This window comes from Oncorhynchus clarkii, chromosome 15, assembly GCF_045791955.1.
Source record: "Oncorhynchus clarkii lewisi isolate Uvic-CL-2024 chromosome 15, UVic_Ocla_1.0, whole genome shotgun sequence".
NCBI classification, from domain to species: domain Eukaryota; kingdom Metazoa; phylum Chordata; class Actinopteri; order Salmoniformes; family Salmonidae; genus Oncorhynchus; species Oncorhynchus clarkii.
In genome coordinates, this window is record NC_092161.1 from 11,160,977 (window position 1) to 11,177,656 (window position 16,680).

The following is a 16,680-nucleotide window of genomic DNA, read 5'->3' on the forward strand; positions in this document are numbered from 1 at the left end:
CAGCTGAGACTGGTTGTTCAGGGAGGTACAGGTGAGACAGGTTGTTCAGGGAGGTACAGGTGAGACAGGTTGTTCAGGGAGGTATAGATGAGACAGGTTGTTCAGGGAGGTACAGGTGAGACAGGTTGTTCAGGGAGGTACAGGTGAGACAGGTTGTTCAGGGAGGTATAGATGAGACAGGTTGTTCATGTTATGGTTCAAGGTTACAATAATAGATACTAAAACATAACAATAAGAGGTGTCAAGCTGTTTCATACCAATAGAACAAATACACAGCTCTCCTATGGGTCAAACAATGGATTTGTTGAAATAACCAGCCACACAATTGCCTCCTATTATAACCTCCAAAGCTGCTGTTGACTCTACTCCAAACCTGATGAATATATACATGCATAATGAATCAGCGTTGAATGAATTTTTCATTCCTAAGGTTCTAAAGCAAATAACTTATATTCATTGATGTAGTGCCTGTGGACACTCATTCATAAAGTACCATAATATTCGACCCTCAACTGGACAATAACAACATTAAACACAGTGGCCCCAAGCTGGCTTCATTAACACACACACACACACACACACACACACACACACACACACACACACACACACACACACACACACACACACACACACACACACACACACACACACACACACACACACACACACACACACACACACACACACACACACACACACACACACAGACACACTCCTGACTCGATACCCTTTGTCACATTTAGTTGGGTGTTTTACAGCTAACCACGTCGAGGTGCCCTGTAGTTTGCAATGGGTCATCGGAGACTTGAGACCCAATTCATTGTTTTTATGGTAAGTACTAGTAGACCCTGTAGGCATGTCTCTGATTACAATGTGTTGTTGTCTCTGCTGTCTCCTATTTTCACACACTTCTCCTTTTGAAATGGATTTCTGGTACGTTGCTCCTTCACTGTTATAGTACAGCTGTGAGTGGATATTCTCAATTTGGGCAACCCTTACCCATCAAGGTAACCCATAATCTTTTGTCCTTGTATAAACACAATAGGCTACGTCAGTATATCAGAGCAGCCCAACTCAGGTCAGCTTAGCTCAGCCCATCAGAGCAGCCCAGCTCAGGTCAGCTTAGCTCAGCCCATCAGAGCAGCCCAGCTCAGGTCAGCTTAGCTCAGCCCATCAGAGCAACCTAGCCCAGCCTAGCTCAGCCCATCAGAGCAGCCCAGCTCAGGTCAGCTTAGCTCAGCCCATCAGAGCAACCTAGCCCAGCCTAGCTCAGCCCATCAGCCCAGCCCAGCCTAGCTCAGCCCATCAGAGCAGTCCAGCACAGCTCAACACATCAGAACAGCCCAGCTCAGCCCATCAGAGCAGCTTAGCCCAGCCTAGTTCAGCCCAACCTAGCTCAGCCCATCAGCCCAGCCTAGTTCAGCCCAACCTAGCTCAGCCCATCAGCCCAGCCTAGTTCAGCCCAACCTAGCTCAGCCCATCAGCCCAGCCTAGTTCAGCCCAACCTAGCTCAGCCCATCAGAGCAGCTTAGCCCAGCCTAGTTCAGCCCAACCTAGCTCAGCCCATCAGAGCAGCTTAGCCCAGCCTAGTTCAGCCCAACCTAGCTCAGCCCATCAGCCCAGCCTAGCTCAGCCCATCAGAGCAGCCCAGCTCAGATCAGCTCATCAGCCCAGCCCAGCCTAGCTCAGCCCATCAGAGCCCTGAATGTCAGACTGAGTTACATTTCACTGTCCTCTCTGTGTGTCTGTGTGTGTCTGTGTGTCTGTGTGTGTCTGTGTGTGTCTGTGTGTCTGTGTGTCTGTGTGTGTCTGTGTGTGTCTGTGTGTGTCTGTGTGTCTGTGTGTCTGTGTGTGTCTGTGTGTCTGTGTGTCTGTGTGTCTGTGTGTCTGTGTGTGTCTGTGTGTCTGTGTGTCTGTGTGTGTCTGTGTGTCTGTGTGTGTCTGTGTGTGTCTGTGTGTCTGTGTGTGTCTGTGTGTCTGTGTGTCTGTGTGTGTCTGTGTGTGTCTGTGTGTGCCTGTGATGTGTGATGGATGTAGGGTTTTTGTTTTTAATGAGTTTCAACATCATACTGCCTCCTCATTATTATAAAAAGTGGGAAAGAGATTATCACCGGTAATGGAAGAGGATCATGACCAGGTAACGACGATGATGATTATTGGTTAGGGCTCGTTTTCGGTGTTATCCTGGTTGTTGTTGTTTTTTTTTGCTCTTTAGGATTATTTTTTTTCCTGTACTTTTATTTTTCAATGGGTGGGACAGAAGATAGATGAGAAGTTTGATAAATGTGAAAACAAATTGGTTGCATAAAGACAGTGTTACAGTACATTTACCATGAAAAGAGGATTGTGAATACCGGCATACCGAAGCCTATGGGTGATCCAGGAAAAATCGTCAAATAAACCATTCCATATATTTCTTCACTGTGGCACATAGACAGTCAATGGATCCATCAGTCCACACTGTGAAAAAAAACTCTGCAGATTTCTGACATTTTTTCTGTGCTTCAGCAGAGGCCAAGAACATAAATATAGACTGACTAAACTCCAGAGAAACACAGACAGTGTAGCGGGTTAGCCCAGTCTTGATTTGCTGTGCACAACTGATCAGAGAGCATCACCATTCAAATAAACACAAACACAGCTCTGTTCCTGTGTGTGTGTGTGTCTGTGTTTACAGTGCTGTTGGAGGGGTGTTGTATGTGTGTGTGTGTCTGTGTTTACAGTGCTGTTGGAGGGGTGTTGTATGTGTGTGTGTGTCTGTGTTTACAGTGCTGTTGGAGGGGTGTTGTATGTGTGTGTGTGTCTGTGTTTACAGTGCTGTTGGAGGGGTGTTGTATGTGTGTGTGTGTCTGTGTTTACAGTGCTGTTGGAGGGGTGTTGTATGTGTGTGTGTCTGTGTTTACAGTGCTGTTGGAGGGGTGTTGTATGTGTGTGTGTCTGTGTTTACAGTGCTGTTGGAGGGGTGTTGTATGTGTGTGTGTGTCTGTGTTTACAGTGCTGTTGGATGGGTGTTGTATGTGTGTGTGTGTCTGTGTTTACAGTGCTGTTGGAGGGGTGTTGTATGTGTGTGACCCCGGTGACACCGAGGACAAGGGACTGTGAGTGTGCTAGCAGACAAAATAACACCCACTATGAACTCAGCAAAAAATAAAGAAACGTCCTCTCACTGTCAACTGCATTTATCTTAACGTGTGTAAATACACACCAGACCATGACGGACCCTCCACCTCGGTGTCCCTTCGACGATCAACGCGAATCCGACCATCACTCACAGGTGCAAGTTCATTCATTGTTTATGGGTTCATTGAACAAGCATGGGAAACAGTGTTTAAACCCTTTACAATGAAGACGGGTGAAATTATTTGGATTTTTACAAATGATCGTTGAAAGACAGGGTCCTGAAAAAGGGACGTTTTATTTGTTATATTGCCAAATATATATATTTTTAAAACACATTTTGTAGTCAATACGAATAGATCAACAGGGTTCTTCTATTTGTTTGTGGATAGTAAAACCCTTGACACAAATTCTATCATTATAAGGGCCCAAGGCGAGACCCAAATGCAGACACAGGAGGCAGATGGTTGAGCTCCGATATGTATTATACCAAAAGAGCTAGGCAAAAGGCAGGTCAGGGACAGGCGAGAGTTCATAAACCAGGTCAGAATCCAAACAGTACAAGGGGATAGGCAGGCTCGAGGTCAGAACAGGCAGAGTGGTCAGAACCAGGAGGGCTAGGAAAAAAACAGTGGCTGGGAAAATAGGAGCTAGGAGAAATGCTGGTGGACTTGGCAAAACGAGACGAACTGGCGCAGCGAGACAGGAAACACAGGGATAAATACACCGGGGACTAATGGGGAAAACAAGAGACACCTGGAGGTGGGTGGAGACAATCACAACGACAGGTGAAACAGATCAGGGTGTGGCAATCATTTGTTTTTGAATAGTAAGACTTTTGACACCAATACTCTCATTGTTTTTGGGTAGTAAAACCCTTGACACCAATACTATCACTGTTTATGGGTCGTAAAACCCTTGACACCAATACTATCACTGTTTATGGGTTGTAAAACCCTTGACACCAATACTATCATTGTTTATGGGTAGTAAAACCCTTGACACCAATACTATCATTGTTTATGGGTAGGCAAACCCTTGACACCAATACTATCATTGTTTATGGGTAGTAAAACCCTTGACACCAATACTATCACTGTTTATGGGTAGTAAAACCCTTGACACCAATACTATCATTGTTTATGGGTAGTAAAACCCTTGACACCAATACTATCACTGTTTATGGGTAGTAAAACCCTTGACACCAATACTATCACAGTTTATGGGTAGTAAAACCCTTGACACCAATACTATCACTGTTTATGGGTAGTAAAACCCTTGACACCAATACTATCACTGTTTATGGGTAGTAAAACCCTTGACACCAATACTATAATTGTGTATGGGTAGTAAAACCCTTGACACCAATTATATCACTGTTTATGGGTAGTAAAACCCTTGACACCAATACTATCACTGTTTATGGGTAGTAAAACCCTTGACACCAATACTATCACTGTTTATGGGTAGGCAAACCCTTGACACCAATACTATCATTGTTTATGGGTAGTAAAACCCTTGACACCAATACTATCATTGTTTATGGGTAGTAAAACCCTTGACACCAATACTATCACTGTTTATGGGTAGTAAAACCCTTGACACCAATACTATCACTGTTTATGGGTAGTAAAACCCTTGACACCAATACTATCACTGTTTATGGGTAGTAAAACCCTTGACACCAATACTATCATTGTTTATGGGTAGTAAAACCCTTGAAACCAATACTATCACTGTTTATGGGTAGTAAACCCTTGACACCAATACTATCACTGTTTATGGGTAGTAAAACCTTGACACCAATACTATCACTGTTTATGGGTAGTAAAACCCTTGACACCAATACTATCACTGTTTATGGGTCGTAAAACCCTTGACACCAATACTATCACTGTTTATGGGTTGTAAAACCCTTGACACCAATACTATCATTGTTTATGGGTAGTAAAACCCTTGACACCAATACTATCATTGTTTATGGGTAGGCAAACCCTTGACACCAATACTATCATTGTTTATGGGTAGTAAAACCCTTGACACCAATACTATCACTGTTTATGGGTAGTAAAACCCTTGACACCAATACTATCATTGTTTATGGGTAGTAAAACCCTTGACACCAATACTATCACTGTTTATGGGTAGTAAAACCCTTGACACCAATACTATCACAGTTTATGGGTAGTAAAACCCTTGACACCAATACTATCACTGTTTATGGGTAGTAAAACCCTTGACACCAATACTATCACTGTTTATGGGTAGTAAAACCCTTGACACCAATACTATAATTGTGTATGGGTAGTAAAACCCTTGACACCAATTATATCACTGTTTATGGGTAGTAAAACCCTTGACACCAATACTATCACTGTTTATGGGTAGTAAAACCCTTGACACCAATACTATCACTGTTTATGGGTAGGCAAACCCTTGACACCAATACTATCATTGTTTATGGGTAGTAAAACCCTTGACGCCAATACTATCATTGTTTATGGGTAGTAAAACCCTTGACACCAATACTATCACTGTTTATGGGTAGTAAAACCCTTGACACCAATACTATCACTGTTTATGGGTAGTAAAACCCTTGACACCAATACTATCACTGTTTATGGGTAGTAAAACCCTTGACACCAATACTATCACTGTTTATGGATAGTAAAACCCTTGACACCAATACTATCATTGTTTATCATCTCCGCCGCTGAACTTTTCCACTTCATTTCACATCCAAGGGAGAGAGAGGGTTATTATCCATCATGGTGGAAGCAGGGGAGGACATTGAGGGATCTATCTGGCCAGAGTATCAGTAGAGTAGGGGAAGATGGACTGAGGGCTGAGCACGGCATTTGATTATCTCTCTCTCTCTCTTTCTCTCTCTCTCTCTCTCTCTCTCTCTCTCTCTCTGTGTGTGTGTCTCACTCTCTGTGTGTGTGTGTGTGTCTCTCTCTCCCTTTCACTCTGTCTCTCTCTCTCTGTCAGTCTATCCATTCATTCTGGGACTGCTGGGTTGGAGGGTGCAACAGCTCCACTCCATCACATTGTAGAAGCCACAAGAGAAGACAGAGGGCACACTTGTAGGCAATGCATACACACGAGTGCATGGACACACACGCACTATATGAGAACAAGCCGATTTTGTGCCAATAATATGGCAGCCATTAGAAAATTAAATCTCACCCAGATTTTGCTGAGCTCTGTGTCTGTGTGTTTCAGGTGTATTTTGTTATACACCTGGGAGACACCAGGCCTATCTGGTTCAATCACTTCCCCTCACTGCAGAAATTCTTCATGGAGAACCTTGACATTTATGACATCATTGACATCAAAAGACAAATCCTTCTTCCTCTGGACCGTGACAGTTACCATTACAGCAGACATTCTGGAGCTCCGACACTACAGGGTCCTCTCCCCCGCCACCGCAGGGGCAAGGCAAGGCTGGGTAAGCCTGAGAAATCGCCTGGCCTTGACCCCAGTGCAGTGTGGGATGGCTCATTGGGCCCACGCCGATACAGTAGCAGGGTGAAAGATGACTGCAGAGATTCAGTTGGCCAGCACTCCTCTCCCGCTCTACCCTCCCTCCCTTTTTCTCCTCCTTTCAGGAACTATACTCTCCATCACCCCCTCCTCACCCCCTCTCCATCACCCCCTACTCACTCCCTCTCTGTCACCCTCTCGGTCACCCTCTCTGACACCCTTTCCATGAACCCCTCCATCACCCCCTCTCTGTCACCCTCTCCATCACCCACTCCTCACCTCCTCTCCATCACCCCTCCTCACCCCCTCTCATTCAACCCCTCGTCACCCCCTCTCCACCACTACCCCATCTACATTACCCCTCTCCATGACCCCCTCTACATCACCCCCTCTCCATCACCCTCTCCTTCACCCCCTCTCCATCATCACCCCTTCTCCATCATCACCCCCTCTCCATCACCCCATCTCCATTACCCCCTCTCCATGACCCTCTCCAAACTGACCCACGGTCCATATAAATGCACACACCCCATCCCCAGGGGACAGTCTTTCTTAGGTGATTGAGTCAGCTGCTGTAAACTCGATGTGTGTGTGTGTGTGTGTGTGTGTGTGTGTGTGTGTGTGTGTGTGTGTGTGTGTGTGTGTGTGTGTGTGTGTGTGTGTGTGTGTGTGTGTGTGTGTGTGTGTGTGTGTGTGGCATACATGTAATGGATTGTTTGTTCTTAGGGTTCCCAGAGGCCATCCAGTCCTGAGCTGACCAGCGGCTCTGTAGCAACAGCAGTATGACAGATGGACAGATTGCTGTAGGAGGGAAGGCAGAGGTACAAACACACACACACACACACACACACACACACACACACACACACACACACACACACACACACACTTCACAACAGCAAACACATTTGGGGCCAGTTGAAGGGATGGAGGGAGGAAGGGATGGAGTGAAGAGCGGTAAGGGACTTGTGCCTAGCCTAGATTTTTGGTGTGGGTTGCCTGGCAACTCCAGATTATTAGACTGACTCTGGCACCTATGGAATACAGTATGTCTGCTGTTTAAGGAGAGGGACACACACACCAGAGGTGATTCCTCCCCCCTCCATCCATCCTTTAGCAGAGATTATTTATCTCAAGACCCAACATTGTCTGGAATCTAACTTGGCTTATTAATATCAAGACCCACTATTGTCTGTAATCTAAATTGAAGCTTATTTATCTCAAGACCCACCATTGTCTGGAATCTAAATTGAAGCTTATTTATCTCAAGACCTACTATTGTCTGGAATCTAACATGAAGCTTATTTATCTCAAGACCCACCATTGTCTGGTATCTAAATGTAAGATTATTTATCCCATGACCCACTATTGTCTGGAATCTAAATTGATGACGATGTAAATAACACTTCCAGGGGTTTTAGGATCTCCAAGTGGAGAGGCTTTAGTTGGAGTAAGAGCTAGATCCAGATTGAGATGGAATCAAACAGTAGGTTCTGAATCCAGACAGTTACTACCTACATGTGCTTCAGCCTAGCGGTTTAGAGAGTTGGTTATACTGTCAATGTGCCCTTGAGCAAGGCAATTAAACCTAATTGCTCCAGTAAGTCGCTCTGGATGAGAGTGTCTGCTACATGACTAAAATCTAAAATGGTCGACCTTGTGATATTAATTCAAATCATTCTAGGTTCCACATTATGTAAACATGTCAAAATGTGCACTGAGTTTAAAACATTAATTAATTTAGGCAAATCTAGTAATTTTAAAAGGTTATAGGATCATGTTATTGTTGCCCACATCCTCTGAGTTACATTGACTGTACAAAACATTAAGAACACCTGCTCTTTCCATGACATAGACTGGCCAGGGGAGTCCAGGTGGAAGCTACGATCCCTTATTGATGTCACCTGTTAAATCCACTTCAATCAGTGTAGATGAAGGGGGAGGAGACGGGTTAAAAGAAGGATAAAAAAAAAACTTGAGACATGGATTGTGTATGTGAGCCATTCAGAGGGCGAACGCTGTTGGATTTTTTTCCACGTTCAACAGTTTCCCGTGTGTATCAAGAATGGTCCACCACCCTAAAGGACATCCAGCCACAATTGAAGATGAATTCACTGATGTTGAGTTAGTAAGTTGTTAGAAACTGTTGGACAGCTGCAGTGAGTAATATGTACAAGTCACCATGGGATGTACAGGATGAAACACAGGCTCCCCCTGTGTCCTGTCTAGTCTTTGTCCTTCCCTGGCATCAAACAAATGCATCATTCATAGTGTACTACCTAATCCATGCCAAGTCTCAGCCTTGGAAATATGCTAACGTTCTCTGACAAAATTTGACATTTCGCATTGGAACATTTCCGTATTTAAAGAAAGAAGGGATGCTCCCATTGCATCGCTTGGCAGATCGAGGAGGAAAAGGTTACCCACACACTTCCCATATCAAGAGAGGGAGAGATGAGAGTTAGAGGTGAGAGAGAGGTGAGAGAGAGGTGAGAGAGAGGTGAGAGAGAGGTGAGAGAGAGGTGAGAGAGAGATGAGAGTTAGAGGTGAGAGAGAGGTGAGAGAGAGAGAAAGAGAAAGAGAGCGAAAGCTAGTGAGTTGGAGGATTGCCACTTCAAATGTAAATCACAGCTTTACTTTATCCTCTATTGTGGGCGGTTTGAATGTAGATGTGTGGGTACAGAGAGCCTATCCTACTGTATCTGTGTTCAGCTAGGCCAGTACAGGAAGAGGCAGAGGTCTATTTAACAGTCTGTTGTTGACTTAATAACTAAATGCATCTGTCAAAGTAGTAGACGTCGCCTCTCTGTCAAGTGTCATCACAGGATGACTGTCATAGATAGGCCGTGTCTGGGAACAGCTTGACCAACATGGTCATTTGGCTGTAGGGATAAAAATGACAAATAAGTCATGAACATCTACTGTATACACATTTTGACAGTTTATATGGGCATCGTATTTGCTACATGCTGATTGGTGTGGATGTAGCGTTAAGATTTGAAATGGACCAATGTCTGAGAAGTTGATTATTACTTTTGACAGAATTAAAATGAGTTGACATGTATTTATTTTTGTTTGATTGATATTTCTATTCACAAGGAGGTTGGCTGTATTTCGCTGCTTCTCTCTGAAAGGACTTTTTAAACATGGTGCTGTTTTCACCCAAGCAATATCTGTCAAAAGTAGGAGCTGTTATCCTGTATCACACCAGGCCGTGATTGGGCGTCCCATAGGGCAGCGCACGATTGGTCCTGCATCATCAGGGTTTGGCCCGGGGTAGGCCGTCATTGTAAATAACAATTTGTTTGTCTTAACTGACTTGCCATCCACTATCGCAGCAGCGGAGACGCTAGAATCATGGTCAATTAATCCACGGTGTGAACGAACGCTCAAACTTTACACCCTAACCCAAGCACTCCGTTCTGCCACCTCTGGTCTCCTGGCCCCTCCCACCCCTACGGGAGGGCAGCTCCCGCCCAATCCAGTCAAAGCTCTTCTCTGTCCTGTCACCCCACTGGTGGAACCATCTTCCCCCTTTAGTTAGGACAGCATCCTGCCCATCTTCCAAAAATAATCTGAAACCCTACCTCTTTAAACAGTATTTTAAATAATCCCACGTCAATTATTAAGGTGAAATGTACTTTCTATGACTGTGATATGTGGTTGTCTCACCTAGCTATTTTAAGATGCACTAACGGTAAATCCCTCTGGATCTGCTAAATGAAAGAAGGCTTTTGACTTCATCTCTGAGAACATACTTATGGAACGCCATGACCGCCTATGGGTTCCCACAAGTTCCATCAACATGATAAAATGTATGTCTGTCGACTCCGTATGCAAAGTGCATGTAAAGGGCCACCTGACAGAGGATATATTAATTAAAGATATTAAATAAAAAATAAAAAAAAACAAGAGGTGACGAAAACAACTGTATGTACCTCAAGAGAAACGAAACGGAGGTTTTGAAGCTGATCTTGTAAACATTTTTAAAAAGCAAAGTAGGGTCGCAATGTTCCTTCAGTTCCTTTTAAAATCCCGCGAACTCCATGTCTATCACAGAGCGCGTGCCTTGCACGCAGCAACCAACATAGCCGCGCGCGCACTCTGCAAAGCTCCGCCAGATCATCCTTGGTGCTACAGTTATAACAAAGTTTAAAGTGTCCGCGTCGCTTGGTTTGCGTCCTCGTCCCTTGTCTCAGTGACCGAGGCGATTGTCTGTGAGCTGGAGCGGAGCTCAGCAGTGCGTTGCTGTGTCCAGTTACATAGCGCGCTGGGCGAGGAGACACGAGGACAGAAAAATATACGACCCTGGAGAGACGGCATAGAGAGAGAGAGACCTGAGAAATGTGCTGAGCAGTCAGAGACTGAGTTACTGGACGTTTTGGATATGAGAACGCAAACTGTGATTACTCTATCTTTACCTTCATTTCCCTGAGCCACGCCGACGCTCATCTTCTTCTTCAGACTGGTTGAAACTCGCAGCTTCGCTCCTGCTAGATGAACGGGAGTAGTTGGAGATTTCATTTGGTGAGTGGTTTATAAATCTTGGCACTTGAATTGCATTATCTTGACTATATTTTCTTCTTTCCGAATTATACCTTTCACTGAACTGATTAAAGTGCAGTCTTGCAGTCTAAATACTGCAACCTCGGGAGTTTTTATTTTACTGGAGAAAGATTAAACGTTTCCACCTGCTTTGTTCTGTTGTTGTGCACAATTCAACTGTTCATATAGCTAGAATAAATACATATGACACTTTCACCATATAATAATAATAATAATAATATTAGCCGATGATATTATTCACAAAATAATAAGAATATCCCGGTGTAGAAGTTTGCAGTGTTTATCTGAAATGTTTTAGTACCGCTTGGTGGTGCTGACGCTGTGATTATTCCCCCTCACACGCGCTTCATGACATTCTCGCCTCTGCCCTATGTAGGTCGATACATTGCGATTCAAATATGAATTTGTATAATAAAATATCCACTGGTAATTAAGGCTCGTTTCTCACGGTGTTTTGGTCTGTGTAATTACATAGGTAGGCCTACCGGTCCCATCCTATGATTACACTGTCAGTCTTACCCTTTGCATCTTCTCTGTGCCCATAGACCCATTACATGTGTACAAATCAGCAGCCAAGTAATTGAGCTTTAATTGAAGCACAGTAACACATTAGTTTACAACATATTTGGAGTGAAATGTAGTTGGATTTTGTGTGAATTATTGTAATTGACTTTGGTAAGAAACTATTTCCTAGTAAAAGAAAATTCCCCCCAAAATCTGATTAGAATCCAATAGAAAATCAGATTTTGGAACATATTTTATAGGATTTTAGGACTGGTTCCAAAATCGTATAGGATTTTTCATTTGGATTCATGTATTGGAATCCTATAGGGTCCTATAAAATAGAATCCTAAAGGATATCATCCCATAAGAGTCTAATGGGACAGGTTCCAAAATCTTGCATTGGAATCCAATAGGATTCTTTTGGAAAAATCACTAATCCAATAGGATTCTTTTGGAAAAATCACTAATCCAATAGGATTCTTTTGGAAAAATCACTAATCCAATAGGATTCTTTTGGAAAAATCACTAATCCAATAGGATTATTTTGGAAAATTCACGAATCCAATAGGATTCTTTTGGAAAAATCACTAATCCAATAGGATTATTTTGGAAAAATCACTAATTCAATAGGATTCTTTTGGAAAAATCACTAATCCAATAGGATTTTTGACAGGTTACAATCCTGTTAGACAATGTTTCCAAATTGAACAGGAGGTTGATGTAAGGTCTTGTTTTGTTACGTAATCCTGGATATATGTTTTGTTGTTGTTGACTACTTGACAGTTATTTTGAGGACATACAGCAGGTGTTACATTCCCCTTCTGTTGACTTCGAATGCATCAGGATTGCCACTTTTTCTGCCTGGGCACATTTTGCCTTGGTACTCCTCAGTAACAGAACACTACATTGCCATCCATTCTAATCCAACACCACAGATTCTGTCTTGTCAGCCCATTACGTTATACGAACCTTTAGTTAGAGACTGGAATCGCTTACAGTATGTCTGTATTGACAAATGTAAAGCTTCATAAGAAAACAAAGACAAGGAGATATCATGAACAATTTCATTGTCCACACTTGTGCTTCAATACCTGTTTGAAGACAAACTATTCACTCCAACACATTGTATTTTACGAAACAGGCTTTAGTCTGTAATCTTTGAACTCAACTTATTTAGACCTGGGACATGATTTAGACCTGGGACATCAGTTCCACTGCATTGTTTCATTGTTCCCTCTCTAATCAGGGACTGATTTAGACCTGGGACATCAGTTCCACTGCATTGTTTCATTCTTCCATCTCTAATCAGGGACTGATTTAGACCTGGGACATCAGTTCCACTGCATTGTTTCATTGTTCCCTCTCTAATCAGGGACTGATTTAGACCTGGGACATCAATTCCACTGCATTGTTTCATTCTTCCCTCTCTAATCAAGGACTGATTTAGACCTGGGACATCAGTTCCACTGCATTGTTTCATTCTTCCCTCTCTAATCAGGGACTGATTTAGACCTGGGACATCAGTTCCACTGCATTGTTTCATTCTTCCCTCTCTAATCAGGGACTGATTTAGACCTGGGACATCAGTTCCACTGCATTGTTTCATTCTTCCCTCTCTAATCAGGGACTGATTTAGACCTGGGACATCAGTTCCACTGCATTGTTTCATTCTTCCCTCTCTAATCAGGGACTGATTTAGACCTGGGACATCAGTTCCACTGCATTGTTTCATTCTTCCCTCTCTAATCAGGGACTGATTTAGACCTGGGACATCAGTTCCACTGCATTGTTTCATTCTTCCCTCTCTAATCAGGGACTGATTTAGACCTGGGACATCAGTTCCACTGCATTGTTTCATTGTTCCCTCTCTAATCAGGGACTGATTTAGACCTGGGACATCAGTTCCACTGCATTGTTTCATTGTTCCCTCTCTAATCAGGGACTGATTTAGACCTGGGACATCAGTTCCACTGCATTGTTTCATTGTTCCCTCTCTAATCAGGGACTGATTTAGACCTGGGACATCAGTTCCACTGCATTGTTTCATTCTTCCATCTCTAATCAGGGACTGATTTAGACCTGGGACATCAGTTCCACTGCATTGTTTCATTGTTCCCTCTCTAATCAGGGACTGATTTAGACCTGGGACATCAATTCCACTGCATTGTTTCATTCTTCCCTCTCTAATCAAGGACTGATTTAGACCTGGGACATCAGTTCCACTGCATTGTTTCATTCTTCCCTCTCTAATCAGGGACTGATTTAGACCTGGGACATCAGTTCCACTGCATTGTTTCATTCTTCCCTCTCTAATCAGGGACTGATTTAGACCTGGGACATCAGTTCCACTGCATTGTTTCATTGTTCCCTCTCTAATCAGGGACTGATTTAGACCTGGGACATCAGTTCCACTGCATTGTTTCATTCTTCCCTCTCTAATCAGGGACTGATTTAGACCTGGGACATCAGTTCCACTGCATTGTTTCATTCTTCCCTCTCTAATCAGGGACTGATTTAGACCTGGGACATCAGTTCCACTGCATTGTTTCATTGTTCCCTCTCTAATCAGGGACTGATTTAGACCTGGGACATCAGTTCCACTGCATTGTTTCATTGTTCCCTCTCTAATCAGGGACTGATTTAGACCTGGGACATCAGTTCCACTGCATTGTTTCATTGTTCCCTCTCTAATCAGGGACTGATTTAGACCTGGGACATCAGTTCCACTGCATTGTTTCATTCTTCCCTCTCTAATCAGGGACTGATTTAGACCTGGGACATCAGTTCCACTGCATTGTTTCATTCTTCCCTCTCTAATCAGGGACTGATTTAGACCTGGGACATCAGTTCCACTGCATTGTTTCATTGTTTCCTCTCTAATCAGGGACTGATTTAAACCTGGGACACCATTTGTGCGCAATTCATTATCAGGTAGAACAGAAAACCAGCAGGTTCCGGACCTCGTAGGGTCAGAGTTGAATACCCCTTGTCTATAAGATGCATCCCAACGGTGGGCCGTTTTAAAGGGCTTGAGGTGACAGTGTGTATGACCTGTTCAGTATGTGACTGTGTGAGTTCACCACACCTCAGAAACCTAACTGTCTAGCTCCCGACATCAGCTCCTTATTGGCCTCCATCCCTACCTGTGAGCTCTGATTCATCCTGAGTGTCTCTTTCCATCATGTTAGGTGGTGTAGGAGGATGAGCTATCCTCTGTATTTTACTGCTGAGAGCATTCAGAAACCCTCAGACCCGCACGAATATGAATGCGGCTGTGGAAATTACCTCAGAAATATCTCTTTATATCGCAACTCAACAATACAGGTCTTTGTGACATTTCTACTCTACTTTGTCATAGTGATGGATGTTTCAAATAATTATGAATGTGTCTTTTTTTCCTGAAGGAGGTGATGAACACGGCAATAAGCCTACTGTTATCCCAGAGCCTTTTCTGCTGTGCGGATGGTGCTGTCTCATACTGTGCACCCCGCAACTAACAGTGACCTCAATCCAGATGGCTGAATTACTCTGAGAGTTTTGGCAGAGTTCCCAGAGTTCACCTCTCAGAAAGGCCTGCTCGGCTCGGCCCGTTAAAATCCCTGAAAACACGATAGAAAGTGAGAGAGAGGGAGAGATAAAAGGGAGAAGAGAGAGTGGAGGGGGGTGACGATGGGGGGGAAATTGATCTGATGGGATGCCTCTCTGCAAAGTTACTGGGTTGATATTACAGCTGTTTCAACAAGGAAAACTCACTAGACAGAGAAAACACAATAAATGCTGAAAAACACCCTACATCCTTCCTTTCTACTCCAAAGCACCATCACAAAGACAACCCCTGAAGTGTGCACTTTATTTACAGAGAAGTAGAGCAGCTGAGCCTCTCTCTCTCTCTTTCTCTCTCTCTCTCTCTCTCTCTCTTTCTCTCTCTCTCTCTCGCTCTCTCTCTCTCTCTGTGTCTCTGTCTCTGTCTCTCTGTCTCTCTGTCTCTCTCTCGCTCTCAGCTAATTCTCTCTCCCTCTCTTTCTCTCTCTGTCCCGCTCCTTCTCTCTCCAGTCATTTGGTGTGAATAGCAACATATGATTAGCTGGTGTGATTGATATTTGCTCTGTGCTGGGAATTTGCCTGCTCGCTGACAAGGAACCCCAGCACAAACAAAGCAATTAGTCGCTGTTTGGAGAATACTGGAATGAAAGTGACCTCACGGACCCCAGCGTTCTCTGCGGTCACTATAGAGACAGATTGATCGACAGCACCATTGTTGACCCGCTTTGTGATTGGGCATCTCTTTGGGGAAGGGACTTGGGATTGGGAGCAGGACAGAATGCTGTTTAGGATTAAAAGAAACATTGTCATGTGTGTGTGTGATCTAAACTGACATTACTCTCTTCCTCAGTGCTCTTAAAAATACTTGTGTTACAAATTCAACTGACACTGGCTGGAGAGGACCACTAAAAGAAACTGGCCTTACATAGAAAACCCTTCCAATAACATAGTAGATGAGTTTGTAATCATTGGTTTGAAATGGGGTTTTAATCCTTACGCACATTCTCCCAGGCATTGATTTAATGCTGGTCGAAGCAAACATTATAGTCCAACTAAAAACCACATACTTCCTCCCTGACCCCCCAACCCTCTAGTGGTCCGTTCTATCACCCCCCCCCCCCCCCCCCCCCCATTTGGTTTAGGTTTAATGTAGATCCACTTAGTCACCATCTCCTCTCTTCCCTGTCCAGTAGCCTCTTCTGGCTAGAGTAAAGGTCCTTCTGTAGGATGAAGTATCAAAGAGCCGCCCGGCTGGAGACTTATAACCTTGGCACAGACATCCTACACCTAGGGATGTTGGATAAAGATGGGTGATGGAGGACCATCTTTGTGGATCTGGGTAGACATCGGCACAGATCTAGCATCAGTTTCCCCCACCCTCGAAAACCTAACTTTAACTATAAGGCCTAGAGACAGGCATGAGGTTGGCATGACCTGACCTGACAGAAAAGTGAAATGTGA

At 43.8% G+C, this 16,680-nt stretch overlaps 1 protein-coding gene across 1 annotated transcript in view; it reads left to right on the forward strand.

Annotated features, from left to right (window-relative positions):
- The first annotated feature begins 10,887 nt into the window (after positions 1–10,887).
- Positions 10,888–16,680, forward strand: part of LOC139366904 (semaphorin-5A-like) — a 289,344-nt gene continuing 283,551 nt past the window's right edge. The window contains exon 1 of the mRNA XM_071104648.1: positions 10,888–11,133. The gene's annotated coding sequence lies outside the window, so the exon portion shown is untranslated. The remainder of the gene's footprint in view (positions 11,134–16,680) is intronic.